This window comes from Berghia stephanieae, chromosome 4, assembly GCF_034508935.2.
Source record: "Berghia stephanieae isolate SIO BIC M18660-M18661 chromosome 4, UCSD_Bste_1.3, whole genome shotgun sequence".
Taxonomy (NCBI): domain Eukaryota; kingdom Metazoa; phylum Mollusca; class Gastropoda; order Nudibranchia; family Aeolidiidae; genus Berghia; species Berghia stephanieae.
Window position 1 is genome coordinate 51,952,497 of NC_088363.1, and position 24,001 is coordinate 51,976,497.

Consider the following 24,001-nt stretch of genomic DNA (forward strand, 5'->3'; position numbering starts at 1 on the left):
CTCAGATAATAGGTAAACCTTTTGGTACAAAGTGGATGCTTGATGGTCTCTTTGATGTGAACAACTCAGTGGTTACTTATACAAGGAAACCTATTTGTACAAATTAATATGCTGTTTAAATAAAATAAAAAAATGTGAACTGAGTTTTCCGTGAGCAAATACCATCAATCATGACGAGGCCAATCAAAGCCAGCAAATTCAATTTACACGTTACCTCCTTATTTCACCTCTCTCTCTCTCTCTCTCTCTCTCTCTCTCTCTCTCTCTCTCTCTCTCTCTCTCTCTCTCTCTCTCTCTCTCTCTCTCTCCCTCTCTCTCTCTCTCTCTCTCTCTCTCTCTCTCTCTCTCTCTCTCTCTCTCTCTGTCTCTTTCTTTCTCCAACTCTTTTTCCTTCTATCTATCTATCTATCTCTCTCTCTCTCTCTCTCTCTCTCTCTCTCTCTCTCTCTCTCTAGATATATATATATATATATATATATATAAACACTCCAGCACGGTTTCCTCGAACACTGTTTGCTTGAACACACGGTTTCCTCGGTAGCATTCGAATGTCCAGAATTTGTCCCTGAATATTCTTTGTTATTGTTCCAATTCTTCCTAGAACTAAGTTTTTTTTCTATACCTCGAACACGGTTTCTTCGAACCAATTTCACCTAACCGATGTAAGAAAAATTAATTAATTCATTAATTTACTTAAATGTTTTTTAAGTGCCCGTTGGTTTCGACGAATGATGACTTACTGTGACAATGACAGTTATTTATGTCTGTATCTGTATACACTGCATGTGTGTATATGCAATAATGTATATGCAGTATAGATAGTTCGAAGATGACGTCACTCAGGTCTTTGTTAGTGTTTTTTGCCATCCGCGTTTATGAGTAATGCTCATTGAACTGTATTAACCTGACTATAAACGTTCATGGAAACACACAGTTTTGTGTGTTGGTCCGTTATTCTTCCGGATGGCAATGTTATGAGCGTCTCAACCAAGCGCATACTATCTATATCATACATAAGCAGACACTAACAGCCACTCACATACTCCATCGCCGTTTCGCATACACTTCGCCATTAGTTCCAATTCCAATGTCACGCGCCATGATTATTGTTGGCCACCATTGTAAATAAATGTTGTGCTACAGTAATCCCCCCCCCTCCCTCCAACACACACACACACACACACACACACACACACACACACTCACTCACTCACTCACACAAACAAACACCAACCCATTGTAACATATCAACAGAGTAAAAAATAATAAAGTTCTCTTTATTCATCCTCAAGCAGAAATTTATCTTAGGGTCTATTCTAAGGGAAGACTGGAATCACCCAGAGGTCAGCCGCAGCACAGCGCCACAAATTGTGTTACGGAGAGGTGGCTTGCTATAGACCATATAACGTGGTGGATATTGGAGCTATGTATCTTTCGGGTACGAAGCAAAGACCATACCCAGCGGCGTGGCATGCTTACAGTATAAAGTTGTGCCAGACGAAAATGACTTCCACATGCTACATGTGTAAATATAAAAGAAAGAAAAAAAAAAACTTACATACTTGTAAAGTAAATTTGCATAGTGATGTTTCTATTCCTGCAAATCTTTTCAATAGTTTGTTTATATAAATCACGAACGAATATATTGATTGGAGTTTGGACACTGAGGGAAATGGCTAAAGGGACACATGCAGACATTGAATGTCAATCGAACAAAGGGTAATTTCAAAACTTACAAAGCGTAAGAATGTAAACAGCCCATGGCCTATTAAAAGAGTACTGTAGTTACGTCATGAAACAGCCCCATTCCACTTCGGAAATCAAACATGACGCCATACAAGATCTCTCTCTCTCTCTCTCTCTCTCTCTCTCTCTCTCTCTCTCTCTCTCTCTCTCTCTCTCTATCTATCTATCTATCTATCTATCTATCTATCTATCTATCTATCTATCTATCTATCTACCTATCTCTGTGTGTGTGTGTGTGTGTATGTGAGATGAACGCACACGCACACACACACACCAAGTCAAACACGCATATTCACGCGAAGATCATGCATTTAGCATATAGCATCATTATCAAGAAATGTTTGACTTCACTCGTTCACATTCCTTCATATCAATTTTTGCAGCAATAATAATAATAATAATAATAATAATAATAATAATAATAATAATAATAATAATAATAATAATATAATAATAATAATAATAATAGTAATAACAATACTAATAATAATAATAATAATAATAATAATAATAATATTGATGATGATGATGATGATGATGATGGTGATGATGATGCTGATGATCATGATGATGATGATAATAATGATAATAATGATAATAATAATAATAATAATAATAATAATAATAAATTAATATATACAATAATCACGACACAGAGAGAGAAACAAATGAACATGTTAATAATCGTGATTTCGATAATAATAAAGATGGTCGAAGTTACCATACTATGACTAGGACGTAAATGACCAACATTAGCTATTTTTCCCCAGTCCAACAGAGTTGGAGCAAAAATTTCTCGGCACCTGAGGCGGGTTTTTTCTCGTATGTGAAGATGGTAAAAATTCGAGCCAAGTATTCAATGTGGCAACATTATAGTACATTATAGTAATAGCCTTAAATGGTGCCAGCAAAAATCCGCTCCTTGCAATCGTTTGAGTGGGGAAATCCAGTCACTCGCTCAGCCATGGTACACAGTCGCTGACAGTCATCAACGGACTGTGTGAATCGGGAGAAAAGCGTGGATAGAAGGCGTTGTGACAGAAAGGGAGTCTGTTTCGCACTGTTGATAAAAGGCGATATATACCATTTCTCAGTTTTATTTTTAAAACATGGATGTGGTGCCAGGCACCATTTGAACCAATAGAGCCACGCCCCTGGCATGTTACTATACACATAATGCTACTCACAAGATTAATGCATGGCATGGAACGAAATCCACCAAGACATTCCTGGGGTCGACAAAATAAAATTACTCCTGACCACTATATTATTATAATATAATAGCGCAGTATCCACTAAGCACGCTCTAATCGTTTTATAATGTGTCCCTTGCCAACAGCAACAAGTAGGACGATATATAACGCCGGTTAGGCATTAATACAATTATTTCGGACAGAAACAACGTTAAGAGCCATGTACTCATTGTACACCTGAGTACGGTGAGAGAATGTGAGTAGAGAATTTTTCTGTGCCTTCCAATCTGAAGACCACCACCACCACCATGATAGGAGCACACAATAATAACAGTGAGATGATGGAATAAAATATCTCTTTAAAATTGACAATCTCCCTCCCAGCTAAAGATTCCGGACATAACCAGGGATAGTGAAAAAATTAAAGTATCCAAGAAATTCCAAAAGTAATCATTCAAATGTTTAACAGATATTTTCAACACAAAAATTTAACGATCAGTCCATAAAAAAGAGATGATTTACAATGAAAATCCTTGCATATTTTTGATTTTTTCCCTCTCAGCCAAAGGATTCCGGAGAGGATCAGGACAGAACAAAGTGAACCCATTCCAAGACAAAGGCAAAGACAGAAAGCAACTCATAAAACATATATAGGGGGATAGAAGACACAGCAAGTGACCTCCCGGGCACCATGAGAGAGCAAAATGGAAAGATAAGAGATAAAATACACAGTGAGTGACCTCTCTTTCCACCATGGGAGGTCAGAAGACCCCATCTGGGGAAAAATAAAGAAATAGGAAAGATGAGAACGGACGTGGAACACAACAGTCAGCTGAAGAATTGAACACGTGAATCATTAAATTCAAATCTAAGAACACAATGTTGAGTTCTCAATTTTAATACAGCATTCATACTCATGTACATCAATAGTAAAATTTTGGTTGGATTGCACATATGGAGAACAATACAACATTGTCAGACCAATATCTTTCATAATGAATGCATCTGTATAATAATATTTACAATGCAAGTATTCATTAAATTCATTTCTTAATTTATTTAAATATTTTAACGGTACAGTGTAGTTTCACAATTTCCCTCCTGAAATGTCTCTGCATTATTAAGGATTGGGACCTGTACACAAAATTAGTGACCACAACAGGAATTGTAACACATGTCTTTTTTCATGTTAAAACAGAAAAATAAGCAAATATCATTAAAACAAATCTATTCTCTTCAAAACATACAAGGGAATCAGTCATTACAGTTATAGAAATTTAAAATTGAGTAAACATATCATACAAAACAATGGTTCTGCGTGATAAGAGAATACACGGATTACGTCATCTAATATCATTGCAAAGTTATCAACAAAAAACTGCTTACAAGATTGTAGTAAAAAAAATCAAATGAGACAGGACAAGAAAGGCTTTTTTGAGAAAAATTAACAGCCTTTGAATAGGCTTAATCTCCAAAAATCAATATAAAATTTACCAAAAACTAAAAATAACGTGTTCACTCCCAGTTCTCCAACCAAGTCGAGATCTTTTGCCTACCCAAATGGTCTCATTCCAGAACAAGGTCACAAAGAGAAATGAAATTTGTTTTTTATAGCATTTGTCAGACTTAAACACCCATGTTAGCGTCAAGGACGAAAATACTGTACAAAAAAGGACAATTAGATTTGGAATACAGTACTTGCAATACAGCAGAAAAGTTACAGAGTTTTACAAATCAAGATACCCGGTCGAGATGTGTATTTTTCTTTAATACACACTTGTTCAGAGAGGGAGATTTACAGAGAGTTACAAGAAAAAAAAACATATCTCAAAAGAGGTATTGTATAGATAAGGATCCCGCCAAGACCAGGGGAAAAATGAACGAAAGAAATAAATGGGATATCAAATATATACATTTGAAATCACACGAGAAAAAGTAACACCACAGAGAATAGTTCAAATAAAGAACAGATGAAGATGCCAAGAGTACACAATCTGTGTAATTTGAGATGATATAAAAGTCTCATCACGACACAAGTACAGGATATCACAAAGAGGAACACATTCAAATGCATACATTATATATTCAAAACAACAAATATAACAGTGCATACAATGAGATAATTTACATGGAAAAAATAACATCTCCCAAAAACAATAACTGTGTGTGAACAGAATGCAACAGCCAGCAGGAGAAGATCAATTTCCCAATTAGTTTTTGGCAATTGTACGGCGCTTGAAACAAATATAGGTCTTTTAAGTGTCAATAGAAAGACAGAAAAGGGAATAAGTAGAAGTCCTACAGAGTCGGAGTTTATCCCAGTTTCCATAGCATAAAAAGGACAATAGCAATTGCTTGTTGTCCTTTGGATAGGACGCTAGTCTATCGGAAAGTACATCAAATCGAACAGACCCAGCTACCCAATCACTGCTGTGTGGCAGGTGGGAGTTTAAAGCGAGTGCTCTACCAACTGAGCTATCAGGACCCCCAGAAATAGGAATAAAGCACTCAAAAAAAAAAGACAAAGGATTAGTTCAAACAAGAAACAGAAAAAGATTCCAGAAGCATTCTGTGTGTTTGATTTGAGACCACCTAAAGTCCTACAGACACAAGCTCAGGATCCTTTGAAGTTAAATATAAATATAACAGAATATAACAAACAAATTTACAAGGAAAAATATCTCCCAGAGAGGGAACTAATATATTTGACTGTTTATTACAACAGGATCCCAAACAGGGCTAGGGACAAAACCGACAATGCCATTGAAGGTCAAGGACAGAATACAATATGGAATAAAAGGAAAACGGATAAAGGGGGGAAAAGACACTGCAAGAGGGCCTACTCGACCCACCTTGGCAGGTCAAAATACCCAACTCGAAGTTGGGAAAAGGACAAATGTAGCAATACAATAGAATGATTACATGTGTGTGAACCGATGTAGAACACAACAGTCAGCAGAGGTAGGTGGTCTCAAGACATAACAGACTGGATAGAGAGAACAACCACAAATACAGGACGTATGGCTCAGTAAAAAAAAAAACAGAAGAGTTCTGTCAAGCTATTTGGAAGGCTCCATCCAACAAGGATTTGCTTTAAAAAATGAATCAACAAAATAAATCTCAGTCAGAAAATTATTTTAAATTTGAAAATGAATGCAGTATATGACAACAAAAATAAATAAACATGAACTACAATAATAATAAACAATTTCTTATGAAAAAATGGCAACAATAAACGAAAGCAAATTAAAAAGGTGACAAAGTTTCCTCAAAACGACTTTTAAAATGTCAAGGCCGGTATGGAGAAATGTATTAAGATCAAATATAGGATCCCTTTGAATCCATAAAATCTCAATAGAGAATGGCTTTGTAATAAGCTTGGCATATCAAAATATTGGAAACCATTACTTAGTTTGATTTCCTCTCTTTTTAATTTTGTCTTCAGAGGTTAGGTGAGAAACACGTTTTCAATTTTAGTTGAATAAAAATGTATTTATACTTTCTCCACTTCAGCCAAGAAAATATTCAACTTTTAATTCATACGCCATGTTTGGTAATAATTGTTTTTTGTTCATTTATTATTTACAGCATCGAAATTTTTATATCTATCTATTAATGTTTTGAGTTGACAAGTCACCGATTTGTGTCATAACATGACCAAAAAAAAAGAATATAAATACAGATATAATGTTGAAAAGTCATAACATGTTCATAGTCGCAACTCAAAGTCCAGTAGCTGCATTTAGCTAGAGCTTCAGATTCCATAAGTGTTTTTTGATTTTAAGGGTTTTACGGCGCTTGCAACAGATTCAATAAAGATCCGGATAAGAATCCTCATTTTGCCATTATTTAAAAAGCCAAACCTATGTTTATCAAGCCATAAGTGGGCAGCTAAGTCATATTCAAATTGGCAAAAAGTACACTGTAATATGATCCACACATAGCAAGCAAACTATTCTCACAAAATACAGGAAAACCTGCAGAAACAGGAATTAATTTGGATTCCAAAGGCGATTCACGTTTCAACTTAGGGAATAAATTAAAATTGAGTTCTTTTACTTCAGGAAGTGATGTTGAATTTGATTTAAACTGATTTAGGTAATAATCTGATAGTGATGTTGAATTTGATTTAAACTGATTTATGTAATAATCTGATAATTGGATTTATTCACAAGTGATACAAAATTATGGCGAAAGAAAGATGTTTCTTTTGTTTGCGGGAGTTAAGCTCTAAAAAATCATTAATAAAAAAGAAAGATAAAGTTGTAGCTCTGAAACTATCATTTGAAAGCCATTCCTCTCATTTGTTTCATGTCAAAATTTAAGTCAGATCTGTTGTTTGGCGTAATGCATGTTGACTCATCAACCGCTCCGTATTAATAATCCGTCATACGAACTCCATCTTTGGAGTGTTGCAAACGACAACTTAATTCATAAAAATTCCAACATTTCAAGTTTGACCAAATAAGAATGATACTATGTTCTCTTACCGTAATCGGATATAAAATGAGTAACTGGCCGTTAACAGTGTTGTCTCTTACAGAAATTTTATTTTGAAATATCGCCTAACAGTACTATCGGGCATCATGACTTGCTCAACGTGTTGGTTTTACTTTGAGTGTGTTAAATGTATATTGCGTGATATAAATGCTCTAGTCTTTTAATTCTTACTCATTCTGGTTAAAACTCTATCACTGATATAATTTTTATTCTCAAATCTAAGGATGATTTTGCACAGCTATTATAAAGAGTAATTAAATTCAAAACTAAACTCCTATGAAATCCTATGAAATTGTAGACCCTAATAATTTTTTTTCTAATCCCAGGCCATCCTATCTAATGACCCTCATAACTAGTATCAATTTTAGTAGTTATGGTTTGTTTGTTTTTTAGGGTTTCACGGCGCTTGCAATTTTAGTAGTTAGGTTTAATTTCAACATATTAGATGTTGTTGTTGTACAAGGATGTTGGGACAATGAGATGGAAGTTTAAGAAAGGATCCAGGCAGGCTGGAAAAATGGAGAAAGGTAGCTGGAGTTCTGTGTGACAAACGAATTTCTGCAAAGCTGAGGGGAAAATATATACATTTTTTGTAATACCAGCAATATTATATGGATGAGAGACAGCAGATATGACAAAGAAACAAGATAAAGAAATTAACGTGGCAGAAATGAGGATGTTGAGATGGTCACTTGGCTGGACAAGAAAAGATAAAGTGAGAAATGAACGAATTCGAAGGTTGACTGAAGTGAAATCAATAAAGATGAGGAGCTAGATTGAAAATATTCGGACATGCTAAGAGACGAGAAAGGGAGTATGTGGGAGAGAAAGTATTGGATACACAATTAGCGGGAAAGAGAAAAAAGGGACGCCCAAAGACTAGATGGAAAGGTTAAAGGATGATATGAAAGAACTGGACATGGAGGAAGATGATGCTATGAACCGAGGTGCAGGAAAATATGGCATTCATTATGGCGACCCTGGAAAATGCAAGAAAGAAGATGTTGGGGAGGCAGAATGGCTCTTATCACTCTATGCTTCCACAACATTCTTAAATTACTTTATATTCCTTAAGTGTGTTTGTTGTTTGACTTTTAAATAAGGATGTTCATTGTTTGAAGAATAAATTCTAAATATACTAAAATATTAGTTTATTCTACTAATTACTGCTTGGTCACTATATCAAAAACTTGAAAACTGAAAAATACTTTGTTATGTTCATAAATTCTTCACTGATTCACTGAACTCGAAAGAAAATGACTAAATTGTTTCAAAAAATGTGTTCCTAACTGATATTCATAATTGAAATTGGGCAGCCAGCAACTACTGGAGTAAAGCTGAGTGGAAAAATATAACATGGATTATTATCATTTTAGGTTACAAAATGAGATGCATGGATGATACAATAATGGTGATCCTTTTCCTCAAAACAGTTGTAGGGTTGGTATGTAAAAGAGTGTACGGAAGGAGAAAAAGCAAAAATGCTCCAAATCAATATTTTCTTAGGCTTATGATCTAATGTTTCCTTTCAAAAAGTTGCCAAAAAATTTTTTTCTAATTAAAATCACTTTTACTTTAGCAAAAGTGTTCATTACTTCGCCAATGCATTTATTATTTTACGACATACATTTTCATTCTTATTACACATTATTTAACTTTAGTTTCAGTCACATGAAATCATGTGATGTCAAATTAATCAAATCATACATTTGGTTTATACTATACATCTGAATGTCAAAACATTAATTTTCCTTTTAGCAGAAGTCTTTTTATCTAACAACTGCATATATTATTATACAACACGCGTTTTCACTCTCATCGCTTCAGCCATGATAATATCTAATTTAGTCACACTAAAGCGTGCGATAATATCAAATTAAACAAACCATGAATATGGCTCAAAAATTTAACTTTTTCTCTGTGCTGATACAATTTCGAATTATGAGGGTTTTGAGTGGCAGGTCACCTGATAGTATTGAAATAAATAAATCTGGTTCATTTGTAAAATCAGTATAAAATACAGCACCACAAGTATTTTGTGGATTTTCTTTATACAATAGTGTTAAAATGAGATAACATATTTGTCATAAACACAATTATAAACACTTATCATAACTCATACAACGTGATTACAAGTTACATATCACGAATTAAAATTTTATGTAAGAGTGAGGCAGTTATTCTATAAGTTCTATGTGTAATAACCATTTAGATGGTGCCACAAAATATAACAAAAGACAGAAAAAGAAATGTTCCAAATATTGATAGTGTTGATTTCTTATAAAGATGCCTAACATAATGCCACATCTAACTGCAGTATAATTTTAATTTTCAAAAATACAATATATGACTAAAGCAATATTTGCAATATTCAAAATGTTAATGTTTTTGGCCGCTACTTTGAATGGCTTATATATTTCTGTCTTGGCAATTAATAAATCAAAATCCAACTGGCAATGTATATTACTACTACGTAAATACTCCTATCAAGTGTGTAATGAACATAGAATTGCACCCCTATGAAACACGATAAAATAGATTATAATGTCTATAAATAAAAGTGTGTTCCTATCAAAGAGAAGAAGAAAAAAAAAAATAAAGAAAGAAGAAAAGATAAGGAAGAAGGAGAAGATTGAGAAGAAGGAAGAAAGAGGAAGAAGAAGAAGAAGAAGAAAGAAGAAGAAGAAGAAGAAGAAGAGAAGAAGAAGAAGAAGAAGAAGAAAGAAGAAGAAGAGAAGAAGAAGAAGAAGAAGAAGAAGAAGAAGAAGAAGAAGAAGAAGAAGAAGAAGAAGAAGAAGAAGAAGAAGAAGAAGAAGAAGAAGAAGAAGAAGAAGAATGGTCTAAAGTGGGGAAGATCAAAACAACCTTACAAAATTGGGGACTTTCTTCAGACTGCCGATGTCAATGTGGACACACGGCTCAAAACATGGACCACATCCTTCATTAGTGTGAACTTGGACCACATATCAGTGATATGGACCTGAGAGGCTGCACCCCTGAAGCCATCCAATGGATCCACCACTGGCGCGACACGATATGATGATGATGATGATCTCCAATTAATCAAACCACAAAAAATATGGTTTCTTCTAAAATACATCATAATTTCAAAACGTTGGAAAGGAAAAAACTGTATTCCTTATAGCAGAAGTGTTTATCATTTCACAACTGCATTAATTATTTTTACAACACGCGTTTTCACTCTCACCACTTCAGCCATAAAAATATCTTAACTTTAGAATTAGTCACACTAAATCGTGTGACAATATCAAATTTAACAAGCCAAGAATGTGATTCAAAAATTAAACATTTTCTCTGAGTGGTCTGAGCCGATATAATTGAGAATTATGAAAATTTTGAGTGGCAGGTCACCAGATAGTATGGAAATAAAATTGGATCAATTGTAAAAAGACTATATAAAATACAGCCCCACAAGTATGTGGATTTTCTATATACAATGAGATTACATATGTATGTCCTAAATACATTATTATAAACACTCATCAAAACTATATACAATGTCATTAAATATCACGATTTAAAAATCTATGTTAGAAAGTGGTAGCATCTTATAATTTATGCGAGCAATAAACATTTAATGGTTATTACAAATCATTAGAACATGTTGGTGATTTCTTTAAAAGATGCCAAATAAAATGCCATATCCAATTACAATGAATTTCATTTTGTTTAAATTCCATGTATGACTTTGCTAAATTCAACATCGTATTATATATTTAAACAAGTAATAAAGATAAAAATACTTTTGGCCCATTTCCTTACATAAATGATATATTTCTTCCTTGGCAAGGAGCAAATAAACGCACAGTCCAACTGGCAATATATGTTACTTCTAAACTACTCTATTTTATCAATTAATGATTGGGCGACTGAGATGTTCATTATTTGAAGAAAAAAAGGAAGGTAAACTACATGTTGAATTCAAATAAAAACAACAAAATACTTGCTTATTTATATAATGACTACTTGGCCATGACATCATATATTCGAAAACAATGGATCTTTTTGTTTCTAATCCTTAACTTACTCAAGCTAAATTCTAGACCCCACTTGTCATATAGCTAATATTATTTTGGCGTGAAAAGTGGAATAAACATTCTCTCTCTCTCTCTCTCTCTCTCTCTCTCTCTCTCTCTCTCTCTCTCTCTCTCTCTCTCTCTCTCCTCTCTCTCTCTCTCTCTCTCTCTCTCTCTGATGTTTATTTAGTAATAATGGCTGGCTGAGAAATTTATCATTTGAAAATTGATGGATCAAAAAAAATATTAGAAGATCAAATCTATATATGAGAATATATTTTTACAATGATAATGTAAATAATGGATTTGTGTAAAATTGTTGAGCTTGTAATTTCTTTCTCAGATAAAAGAATATAATTTTTATATCAACAATAATTTCTTCTCTAAGCATTAAGTATTAACATTATACAAAAATATTTCAATATTAAATAAATGAAGTATCTATTCCTTTTGTGAATCGCTTATGTCATATTTGCACAACTGCCATAAAGTATAAAACAAATTCAAAATTACATTCCATTGAAACTCAACATATATGATATGATTATAAAGCACGAGATAATAAAACATGTACAAGAACATGAATGGTAGATGCATTATTATTAAAGCGCAACGTTGATGAGACGATTTCACTATCTGTATGACAAAACAAAGCCTATCCAACCACAAGATAATTGTAAAACATATTCCTAAATGAAAATGTGTGAGTTGATGTCAACCATATCATTATTGTTTTTTGAAAACGACGGGATATTTTTAAAATCAAAATTAAAACAATGCTTACTCATAAAAATTCATCATTGTTACTATTGTTACCGCTATTTTCATACGATTGCGAATAAATTAAAATTCTATCAAGCGTTACTTACGATGACATGTGACAAATGAAAAACAACATTACTCAATTAGGGTGTATAAGAAAATCAGTAGCACAAAGTCCTATTCAACTACAAGTTAATATAAAATCTAAGAACGAAATTTTAGAAATGGACTATGATTTTAATAATCTCTGAAAAAGAAAAAAAATGATAATGAATACAAACAAAGATCAATTACATATCAATCCAGATAAATACATTCAAATTATTGTTTACTTTAATAATGATTGCTTGGCCGTAATATCAAATATTTGAAAACTTGATGGATCATATTTAAAGAAAAAGAAAATAAATTCTAGTATTTTAAAACACTTTTAAGTTCCTGAATGTTATGCTTCATTTGTGATAAATCTATGACTGCTATACTAAAGAGTGAAATTAATTTTAAATTACTTGATATAAATGATGTAATAATAAAATATATTCCTATTAAAATTAATAAACTACATGATAAAAAAGTGTTGTCATGACAAAATTAAAAGGGCATTATCTATAGAACATTTTGCAAAATATTTATATATTTATAGTTAGGTAACATATCACACATTTTATACAAATGACAATAATAGTTATAACATTAAATTTATAAAAGAAATAGAATAAACATTTTCAAAAAGAGTGAATTTTCTATTAATGTAAGGTAATGCCAATAAAATAATAATACGAAACACCCGAATTTCAATTTATGTATATAATGATAACAAAAGCGTTCTTGAACCTGTTTGTTTTTTAAACAAACTAACATATTTAGTCAACATGTGCATTCTAACTAAATACTAAAATATCAAATTATCAAATTACTACGGCTGACTAAGAAATTTATTACTTGAATAACGATGAATATGAAAGAAATTAAAACCATGTTTTATAACAACTTAGTAATTAGTGCATCACTCTTACCTTTCTTTTAAGAAAAACTATTATTACTTTTGTATAATTGCTAATAAATCAAGAGAGTATAGGCATCGCAAAATTAAAAGGGTATTAGAATATATCTATAGAATGATATGTCAAGCGATCTGTGTAATGTTTAAACAGAGAGGTTTCTAGAAACAAATCACTTCTTTAAGTAGTAAGCATTTATGTGTACAGAAAAAATATACTCAAGCTAATCAATATCAAATAAATGAATTGTTCTGTTTTTAAAAAGCTACTGTTATATTTGCATAAATAATGTTAAAGTATTAAATGAGTTTGAAATTACATTCCAATAAAACCAGACATTGATATGACTTTAAAATATTAGACAATAAAACTTATAGGCAATGAATGATACATGAATAAGAGATTAAAATAAGGTAAACTGAATATTGGATGTAATGAAAGTACATTTATCAAAACTTTATACAAAATGAAAGCTATTTTATACAGTACGCGAGTCATTAACATTAAAATGGCCATTGAAAATTCTGAGACAGGAAAAAAATTTCTTTTAATTTTGATGAGATGACTTTTCTTAAGAAAATTATCTTTCTATCCAACTACAAGGTAATTGTAATAGATATACCCATATGTCATGTTGAGAGTTGATGAAATATTGTGAACAAAAAATTAAGATTAAAGAAAAATGACACAACACTGCAACTTGAAAAAATACGACAAAAACAACTGAAAGTTTACCATATCTGTTAAAGATTGGGCATTTAAATCTTATTAACGGTGAATGAATTCTTTAAGTGCTTGAGTGTATAATATAGGCTTGAAAAAAATTGGAAAGGACGCGATGAAAGGAGCAATGGTGATAAGAGTCACCATTGATGGTGAAAGAGGCAATGGTGATAAGAGTCACCATTGATGGTGAAAGAGGCAATGTGATAAGAGTCACCATTGATGGTGACAGAGTCAATGGTGATAAGAGTCACCATTGATGGTGAAAGAGGCAATGGTGATAAGATTCACCATTGATGGTGAAAGAGGCAATGGTGATGAGAGTCACCATTGATGGTGAAAGAGGCAATGGTGATAAGAGTCACCATTGATGGTGAAAGAGGCAATGGTGATAAAGTCACCATTGATGGTGAAAGTGGCAATGGTGATAAGAGTCACCAGTGGATGGCTTGACTTGACTTGACCTTGCTTGCCTTGCTTGTCTTGCTTGCCTTGCAAGGTGGCAGGGACGATAAAGCCACTTTAAATGATCATGGCATTCTAAGAGTAATTTTCAGGGTCAGATCGGCAGAGATTGCACCAGCAGAGCTCAAGATGAAGAAAGTATTGTTGATATAAAAGTGATGGCAGGGATGTAGATGATGGAAGCAGCAGCAGTGACAATGATGGTGAAAATGGCAAGGCAGGTGACGTGATGATGGAAATCACTCCGGCAGGGCTATGGTGGTGAAGATGATGATGATGGGAGGCGATTCTGATGGCAATGGTTTGTGTTGGAGGTGATAGCTTTGGAAGGGATGATGGGAAGTAATGGTAGAGTCATAGGGGTTGTGATAGAAGAGACCATGATGTGAGGTTAGTGGTAATAAGTGAAAGCCATGGCTTGGCGAAAATGATAGAAGCAGGTTCAACAATAAAGATCCAGTAAATGGCACAGTTCCAAACCCAGGGTCAAGGTGACCCATCCAGAAAGAGTCAAACAAATCACATCCCTATCCCCGTCTTCAAGACAATTGTAAATCAACATTCTGCCCAAACACATTCGGGCTTCCTGTAGGCCTCCAGTCCGCCTACTGCACTTGGGTATGGACATGAAACACAAACAAATACACCCCCACCGGTAGAAGCACACTTATCTGTATTTCAAATCCATGCGAATGCCAACCACAATCATCTTGTCAACAAAGAACACGAATGTAACTCACCCGACCCTAACCAGTTGGAATCAACTTGAACCCAAGTCCAGAACCACACCACCACCTTCACTTTATCACTGAATCTACCTCCAGCATCCTCATCCTCCCCACAACTTCCACCCACCACCACCTTCCTCGACGAACACAATCTCTACATCACAATCACTACAACCCCACCAATACCACCATCATCACTTCCTCCACCATTACCTCCCTTCACAACCATTGCCATCATCATCACTTCCCATCATCATCCCTTCACCACCACAACCCTCCCATCATGATTTCCATCATCCCGTCACCCAACAATGCCACCTTCACCAACAATGTCACTATTGTTGCTCCATCATCTACATCCCCATCATCACCTCGCCACCAACAACTCCTCCAACATCTTGATCACTGCCATTACAATCCCCGGGGCCCTCCAATATAACCCATCCCATTACTCCGCTGAATACCACAATCATTCTCCATGACCTCACCATCCCTGCTGGCCACCGCCCCTACCGCCCACATATGGCCAATCTCGATTCCTGGAGCTTGATGACGTCAAATATCTGTAACAAAAAGTAACAGATCATAAAATGCAGGGAAAAAAATCAGTTCTTTGACTTCACATCTAGTTCAACTTTTGTTGATTCTTGTCTAATCCTGGGGCTTTCTATCTTTCAAGATTTTCAAGGTTTGCTTCAACTAAGTCGTTTGTAGTCTTAGTATAAACAAACTATTTTGCGAGAGAACTTGTCTTAGGTTATACATACTATTTGGTGAAAGGCTCGTTAGTATATACATATTGTGGAGCCTGTCTTAGTATATACATATTTTGTGAGAGGCCTAGTCTCAGTATATACATAATATTTTATAAAAGGCCTGTTCTTAGTATAATAAACATAATCTTTTGTGAGAGGCCTAGTCTTAGTATTATATACATACTATTTTGTGAGAGGCCTATTTAACACCTACAATATGACATTGATTGATATCATTCATGGTGCACAAAAAATATGATCAAAACACATATTGCACGCTATTATTTGCAATTACTGCCTCGATGAAAATATTTACCTCCTGTCTTAGTAGTAGTAGTAGTAGTAGTCGTGTAGTAGCCGTAGTAGTAGTCGTAGAAGTAGCGTTGTAGTAGTAGAGTAGTAGTAGTAGTATAGTAGTAGTAGTAGTATAGTAGTAGATGTAGTAGTAGTGATGATGATGTGGTAGCAGTGGTTGTATTGTAGTGAAGATTAGTTTGGTGCATGTAGTAGTAGTTGTAGTGATGATGAGGTGGAGTTGATGCATTGTAGTAGTAGTAGTAGTAGTGGTATGATGATAATGTGCTTGTGATTGTATTGTATTGGAATAGTGATAAATGTGGAGGCGGTGGTTGTAGTAATAGCAGTGGTAGTGGTGTTGATGGTGGTGGCTGTAGCAGTAGTGATGATGATGTGGTGGTGGTGGTGGTTGTAGAGAGCAGGATGAGTGGCGGTGGTGGTTGTAGTAGTAGTGGTAGAAAGGTTGATGTGGCAGGGGACGGTTGTAGTCGTACTGGTATTGATGATGTGATAGTTGTGGTTTCAGTGATGATGATGTGGTGGTTGTGGTTGTGGTAGTAGTGGTAGTGATGATAATGTGTTGGTAGTAGTGGTTGTAGTTGTGGTGATGTGCAGTGGTCGTGGTGTGGTGATGATATGTAGGTGGTTGTACTGGTGGTATTAGTAATGATGATGTGGTGGTTGTGGTTGTAGTAAAAGTTGTAGGATAATGATCTGGAGGAGCTAATTGTAGTAACGATGGTAGTGATGATGATGTGGTGGTGGTGGTGGTTGTAAGCAAAGTTTTATTAACGATAATGTGGTGGTGGTGGTTGTTGCAGTGGTGGTAATGATGTATAATGGTGGTTTTTAGTAGTAATTGTGGTGATGATGACATGGTGGTTGTAGTGGTAGTGGCAGTAGTGTTGATGTGGTGATGACAGCTGTAGAAGCAGTGGTATTGATGATGATGATGATATCGTGGTGGCGTTTGCAGTAGCAGTGATGAGTGGTGGTGATGATTGATAGTAGTAGTAGTAGTAGTATAGTGATGATGATGTTGATGATGGTGATGATGATGATGATGATGTGGTGGTGATAGTGGTAGTAGTATTAGATGTTAGAATTAGTAGAAGAAGTAGAAGTATTAGTTGTAGTAGTAGTAGTAGTAGTAGTAGTAGTAGTAGTAGTAGTAGTAGTAGTAGTAGTAGTAGTAGTAGTAGTAGTAGTAGTAGTAGTAGTAGTAGTAGTAGTAGTAGTAGTAGTAGTAGTAGTAGTAGTAGTAGTATAGTAGTATAGTAATAGTAGTAGTCAGAGACGCCAACTTTAAATTTGGCTCCCAGGAGTTTCAGACACCACTCATAGGAATACCAATGCCGAAAGAGGAATTTCCGCACACAAGAGAAAGGAATTGGAATGATACATAAACACATTGCCAAATACAATCCCAAAGTTTCCTGTAGTATACTGGTGGTAGTGAGGATGAGGTGGTGTTCGTGTTGTAGTAATAGTGGTAGTGATGATAATATGGTGGTGGTTGGAGTAGTAGTGGTAGTGATGATGATGTGGTGGTGGTGGTTGAAGTAGTAGTTGTAGTGATGATGATGTGGTGGTGGCATAGTGGTTGTAGTGTTGTGGTCGTGATGTTGGTTGTAGTACAAATGGTAGTGATGATGATGTGATAGTGGTGGTTGTAGTAGTAGTCGTGGGAGTGATGATAATGTAGTGGTTGTGGTTGTAGTCGTAGTAGTGGTAATGATGATATGGTGATGGTAGTTGTTGCAGTAGTAGTGGTAGTGATGATGTGGTGGTGGTGGTTGTAGTAGTAGAAGTGGTAATGATGATGTGGTGGTTGTAGTAGTAGTGGTAGTGATGATGTGGTGATGGTGGTTGTAGAAGTAGTGGTAGTAAGGATGATGTTGCAGTGGTGGTTGTTGTAGCAGTAGTAGTAGTTGTGGTGACGATAATGTGGTGGTGGTAGTCGTAGTAGCAATGGTAGTGATGATGATGTGGTGGTGGTGTGGTTGTAGTAGTAGTGGTAGTGATGATGATGTGGTGGTGGTGGTTGTAGTACAAATGATAGTGATGATGATATGGTGGTGCTTGTAGTAGTGGTGGTAGTGATATGATGTTGGTGGTGGTGGTTGTAGTACAAATGGTAGTGATGGTGGTGTAGTGGTGGTTGTAGTAGTCGTGGTAGTGATGATGCGGTGGTGGTGGTTGTAGTAGTAGTGATAATGATGATGTGGTGGTGGTGGTTGTAGTAGTAGTGGTAGTGATGATGTGGTGGTGGTGGTTGTAGTAGTAGTGGTAATGATGATGTGGTGGTGGTTGTAGTAGTAGTGGTAGTTGCAGTGATGATGATGTGGTGGGGGTGGTTGAAGTAGTAGTGATAGTGATGATGTTGTGGCGCGGTGGTGGTTGTAGTAGTAGTGGTAATGATGATGTGGTGGTTGTAGTAGTAGTGGTAGTGATGATGTGGTGGTGTAGTGGTTGTAGTAGTAGTGATAATGATGATGTGGTGGTTATAGTAGTAGTCGTGGTAGTGATGATAATATAGTGGAGGTGGTTGTAGTAGTAGTAGTGGTAAATATGATGTGGTGGTGGTGGTGGTTGTTGTAGTAGTGGTAGTGATGATTGTGGTGGTGGTGGTGGTTGCAGTAGTAGAAGTTGTAATGATGATGTGGTGGTTGTGGTGGGGCTGGTAGTTGTAGTAGTAGTGGTAGTAATGATGATGATGTTGTAGTGGTGGTGTTTGTAGTTGTAGTAGCAGTGAAAGTGATGATGATGTGGTGGTGGTGGTTGTAGTAGTAGTGGTAGCGGTGATGATGATGTGGTGGTGGTGGTTGTAGTTGCAGTGGTAATGATGATGTGGTGGTGGAGGTTGTAGTAGTAGTGACGATGGTTGTAATATTAGTGGCAGTTGATGATGATGGAAGTGGTGGGGGGGGGGGGGGGTATCCTTGGAACAAATTGACCTCACGGGAATTTGACGGAAGTTGCCCGCTACCGAAATTTTTGGCTCTCGACCAGAGTTTTTTTCCGTGAGACCGGAGTTTTGGCATCACTGATTAGTAGTAGTAGAAGTAGTATTAGAGATTAGTAGAAGTAGTATTAGAGATTAGTAGTAGTAGTAGTAGTAGTAGTAAGTAGTAGTAGTAGTAGTAGTAGTTAGTAGTAGTAGTATAGTAGTAGTGAGTAGTAGTGGTAGCAGCAGCAGCAGAGTAGTAGTAGAGTAGTAGAAGTAGTATATAGTATGTAGTAGTATAGTAGTATGTAGTAGTATTAGTAGTAGTAGTAGTAGTAGTATAGTAGTAGTAGTAGTAGTAGTAGTAGCAGTAGCAGTAAGTAGCAGTAGTAATGGTGGTGGTGCTTGTAGTAGTGGTAGTATGTTCGTTTTAAGGGATTTACGGCGCTTGCCACACATTTAGATATCAGCGCCAGTAAAAAGGAAGAAAGTGGGAAAGTAAAAATTTCTAGAATTACAATCAAAGTACCCAAGAAAAAGGGAGACAGAGGAGATCAAATAGGGAACAGATGTAGATGTAGAGCCACTATCAATGTACTTAGTTTGAGATCACCTAAATGTCTCATCCTGACACAAGCACAGGTCCCCACTAAGAGGAACACACAGATAGAGAGAGAGAGAGGAGAGAGAGAGAGAGAGAGAGAGAGAGAAGAGAGAGAGAGAGAGAGAGAGAGAGAGAAAGAGAGAGAGAAGAGAGAGAGAGAGAGAGAAGAAAGAGAGAGAGAGAGGAAGAGAGAGAGAGAGAGAGAGAGAGAGGGGAGAGGGGGAGGAGAGGTAGGAGAGGGAGAGAGAGAAAGAAGACCAACAGACATTCCTACCTCAGAGAGAAGGCTCCAGTCCTATGAAGAATACACAATCCAATCCTGTCCATCCTTGAGAAAATAATAAAAAACGTTATTCTTGTTTATGTTGTGATCGAAGAAGTTATGTTTTGAAAGAAATGCAGTCTCACAACTAACGTTCAGATCATCTTTACATTCATCCCGATAGCTCAATTGGTTAACTACTAAAACAATGTGACAAGTTCTGTTCCCCTGTTGAGCCTCAAAAGCTAACTTCTAAATGAAGACATAGCACAAGGCTATTAATCGTGCAGCACAGACAGATCTTATGACACTTATGAGAGTTTATACTCATCAAACCAATTTCAATATATAACATTAGTAAAAAAAAGAATTCTACTACTATAACTATAAGCAATTTTACTTTGTAGTTGTTAGCTAAATGACGAGAAAATATTTTACAGTAAGGATAGAGACACAGTTTCTTTAAATGGTGGGCCAGTTTTATTAATTTTATCACTTGTGAACTCTTTAAAACCATGTTTTTGGCAGGATACATTGATCTTTATCACTGTTTCAGTTTCAGTTGGGTGGGAAGTGTGGCTCAGTGGTACAGTTTTTGTTTTGTACCCCAAAGGTCCCGAGTTCGAATACCAGCTGCGCTGTGTGGCCTTGAGCAAGTCACCTCGCCCAAGCTCAGTTTGAAGTGCAGCACTGCGGCTGACGTCTGGGTTATTCCAGTATTCCCTTGGAATAGACTCTAAAGACAAATTTCCCCTATACGATGAATAAAGGGAATTTTATTTTATTTTATTGTTGTAAGTGTTATCTTTAGAACTGTCAGCCAGAAGCCCTGCAAACAGCTTGTATTAAATTAAACTTAAAATTAGTAATTATAATTGCTGTAACCTGTGAGTTTTTACTAATATTCACTACCTTGAGCAATTGAAATTTATTTAAGTCTATGCGTTTTCTTTGAACGGACTCTTGTCAGTGCTTTCCAAACAATGCATTCAATGAGTTTCATATCACGGGACTTTTCTTTTTTATAAATTATTGATCACCAATTTGTTTACAACTGTTTGTGTCCTCATATTTAAATCTTTTTCATTTATCCATTCCTTATCTATTTAATTAGTTGATGTTTAGCAAGATTATTATCGAATTATCAAAACGTCCTTTCGATACAACGACTTCACCAGTTAAGTAGAAAACGGTAAGGGCTGCCTGAAGCCGGTGTCGTAAAATACTAATGAAAGAGTGAAAATGGAAAGGCTTCGTATGGGAAACCCTTTGTCAGCACAATACACAAATAAACGTGTAAAACAAATAAAATATAATGAAAAATCACTTGTATCGTCTGTACTCAATGGTGGTTGCAGTATGAATGAAATGTTAGCGTGGCGTGGGCAGAGGATAGGGTGCCCCAGGGGGGTGATCTAATTGATAAGAAAAGGTCAGCGTCAGGGAACAGAACTTTCCAGAAAATAATGGAAGATAAAAGACATATAAGTAGTAGTAGTAGTAGTAGTAGTAGTAGTTGTTGTTGTTGTTGTGTTGTTGTGTTGTTGTTGTTGTTGTTGTTGTTGTTGTTGTTGTTGTTGTTGTTAGTAGTTAGTTGTGTATGTAGTTAGTAGTAGTAGTAGTAGTAGTAGTAGTAGTAGTAGTAGTAGTAGTAGTAGTAGTAAGTAAGTAGTAAGTAGTAGTAGTAGTAGTAGTATTAGTGTATAAAGTAGTAGGGGCGTTGGAGAGGGCGAGGTGAAAGAGTCACGGCGGAGTAGTGGGGGGTGTTGATGAGCGAAGGCGATTTCGCGAAGGAATACGAACGATCAGATGGCGATGCGATGTAAAGTGGAATACAGATAAAAGATAGATAGGGATGGATAGAAGTGAAGATAGATAGTAGATAGATAGATAGATAGATATGATAGATAGAATAGATAGATAGATAGATAGATAGATAGATAGATAGATAGATAGATAGATAGATAGATGGATAGAAGAAGAGAAGAAAAAAAAAAAAAAAAAAGAAAAAAAAAAAAAAAAAAAACAAAAAAAAAACAACAAAACAACGTCAACAGAAAAAAAAAAATTAAAAATTAAAAAAAAAAGGAAGGAGGAGTGGGGGAGGGGGGGGGGGGGGGGGGGGGTTGAGGCGATACAAGTTATTTTTCATTTATATTTTATTTGTTTTCCACGTTTATTTGTGTATTGTTGTGCTGACGAAGGGTTTGTACCCGAAACGTCCATTGTCTGATTTGTTCCCATATGAAGCCTTTCCATTTTCACTCTTTCGCAAGCATTTTACTTCACCAGTTAACTAAGCCAACAGAGACAGACAGAAAAAGAGATAGAGAGAGACGGAGAGATACAGAAGGTTTGAGAGAGAGAGACAGAAAGAGAGAGAGAGAGAGAGAGAGAGAGAGAGAAGCGAGAGAAAGAGAGAGAGAGAGAGAGAGAGAGAGAGAGAGAGAGAGAGAACTAAATGGAATACCTACCTCAAGATTGGATCTCCATTACAAATACAATCTTTTGATGAATACACGATGTTATCCTGTATCTTCATGCCGTCCTTTAGTGAATTAAAAATAAAATATGTATTTCTTGATTATGTTTTGAATTTGTAAACAGATAATGAGCAAAGAAATTATGTTTTGAAAGATATGCAGCCTTGCACTTAATGATAATAGTAACTAATAATTTTTTGACCTCGCCAATTAAAAAAATAAAATCAAACTCTTGAAAATGAATTATCAGGAGAAAAATTGTCACATTTGTTAATACCAAATGTTGGTTAATACTGAAGGCAATCTAAGGTGGAATACTGGAATCTATGATTTCAGTTTGTAAAACTCTTTGTGGATTCCAAACAATGGATCAGAAAATGGTGAGATCGGAGTCTAACAAAACAGTCATAAATTAGATTTGTTCATTCTACAATTCCCGTATACATCAAATTGTCTGCTGGGATTTTTTTCAAAGTTTGATATATTGTGCAGATACACTATTTCTATAATTAAAATGGTGCTGATTGAAGCTCAAGGAAAAAAATAACGGTAAGTATTGAATTGTAAGACAGTATCTGTCTTTGTCTTATAAATTGAAGCTTACAATTGAATACTTATCGTTATTTCACTATTTCTATAAGCACATGAAAGCTTTCCTTGTATTTTGAGGTGCTTCATTGTAAAAATCACCTGCAAAGAATCTCAGTTCTTAAAATACAAAGGGGTATAACTCAGTTAATTATTTTGACCTCCAATATTGACTCATATTACACTACACAGCTGACAAAGTTTAAAATATTTGGCTTATGAGGCTGTTAAAAGCTATTGAATTCAATGCTTTCAAATTCAATTTACTTTTGAAAAAAACCGTTAAGTCTAATTAATGTGGATTATATTCATTCAGATGAATTCAGTTCAGATTGGTATGAATGTCGATTTTTATGTGTAGTCTAGTGCAAGATTTTTTTATTATATATATAAAAAAAAATTCAATAGGGTACATCGTGAAAAAGAGCGCTATGTAAACACACGAAAAGGCTTTATGTGACGGCGTTATAGTATAGTTATGTGACACACTGTAGTGAAGCGTATGGATAATGTATGGGCGTGTACAGATAATTTGGGGTGACCAATTTGGTTCGATATTACGGACCCTGAAATTGAAATCCATCCATTTTATTTTATTTGGATTCGGAATGAATTTACTAAAACGAATAAAGCTTTAACTGTAAGCGAAGACGTCTATTATCTGTAGTGTAAGAAATTAGACTTAGAAATATATATCTAGAGCACTAGGCCTAGGCCTAGGTATCTCGACTGTATTTAACATCTACAACACAACGCAAACGAATAATATTACCATATATTTAAAGGAAAGTCCTCACAAATATTATAGACAAAGCTACTATATGATCATCAGCCAGCAAATTATAATATTACATTGATATGTGCCATAAGTTTCGAATAGTTTCATATCTTTGCTTTTGATCACTTGGTG

General features: G+C 35.2%; 1 long non-coding RNA gene across 1 annotated transcript; it reads right to left on the minus strand.

Annotated features, from left to right (window-relative positions):
- Window positions 1-14,743: 14,743 nt before the first annotated feature.
- On the minus strand, window positions 14,744-24,001 carry LOC144972032 (uncharacterized). The gene is made up of 4 exons (XR_013645238.1): window positions 23,864-24,001; window positions 22,495-22,568; window positions 20,033-20,086; window positions 14,744-15,718 (listed from the first exon to the last, which is right to left on the minus strand). It is a non-coding gene; the product is annotated as an uncharacterized LOC144972032 (long non-coding RNA).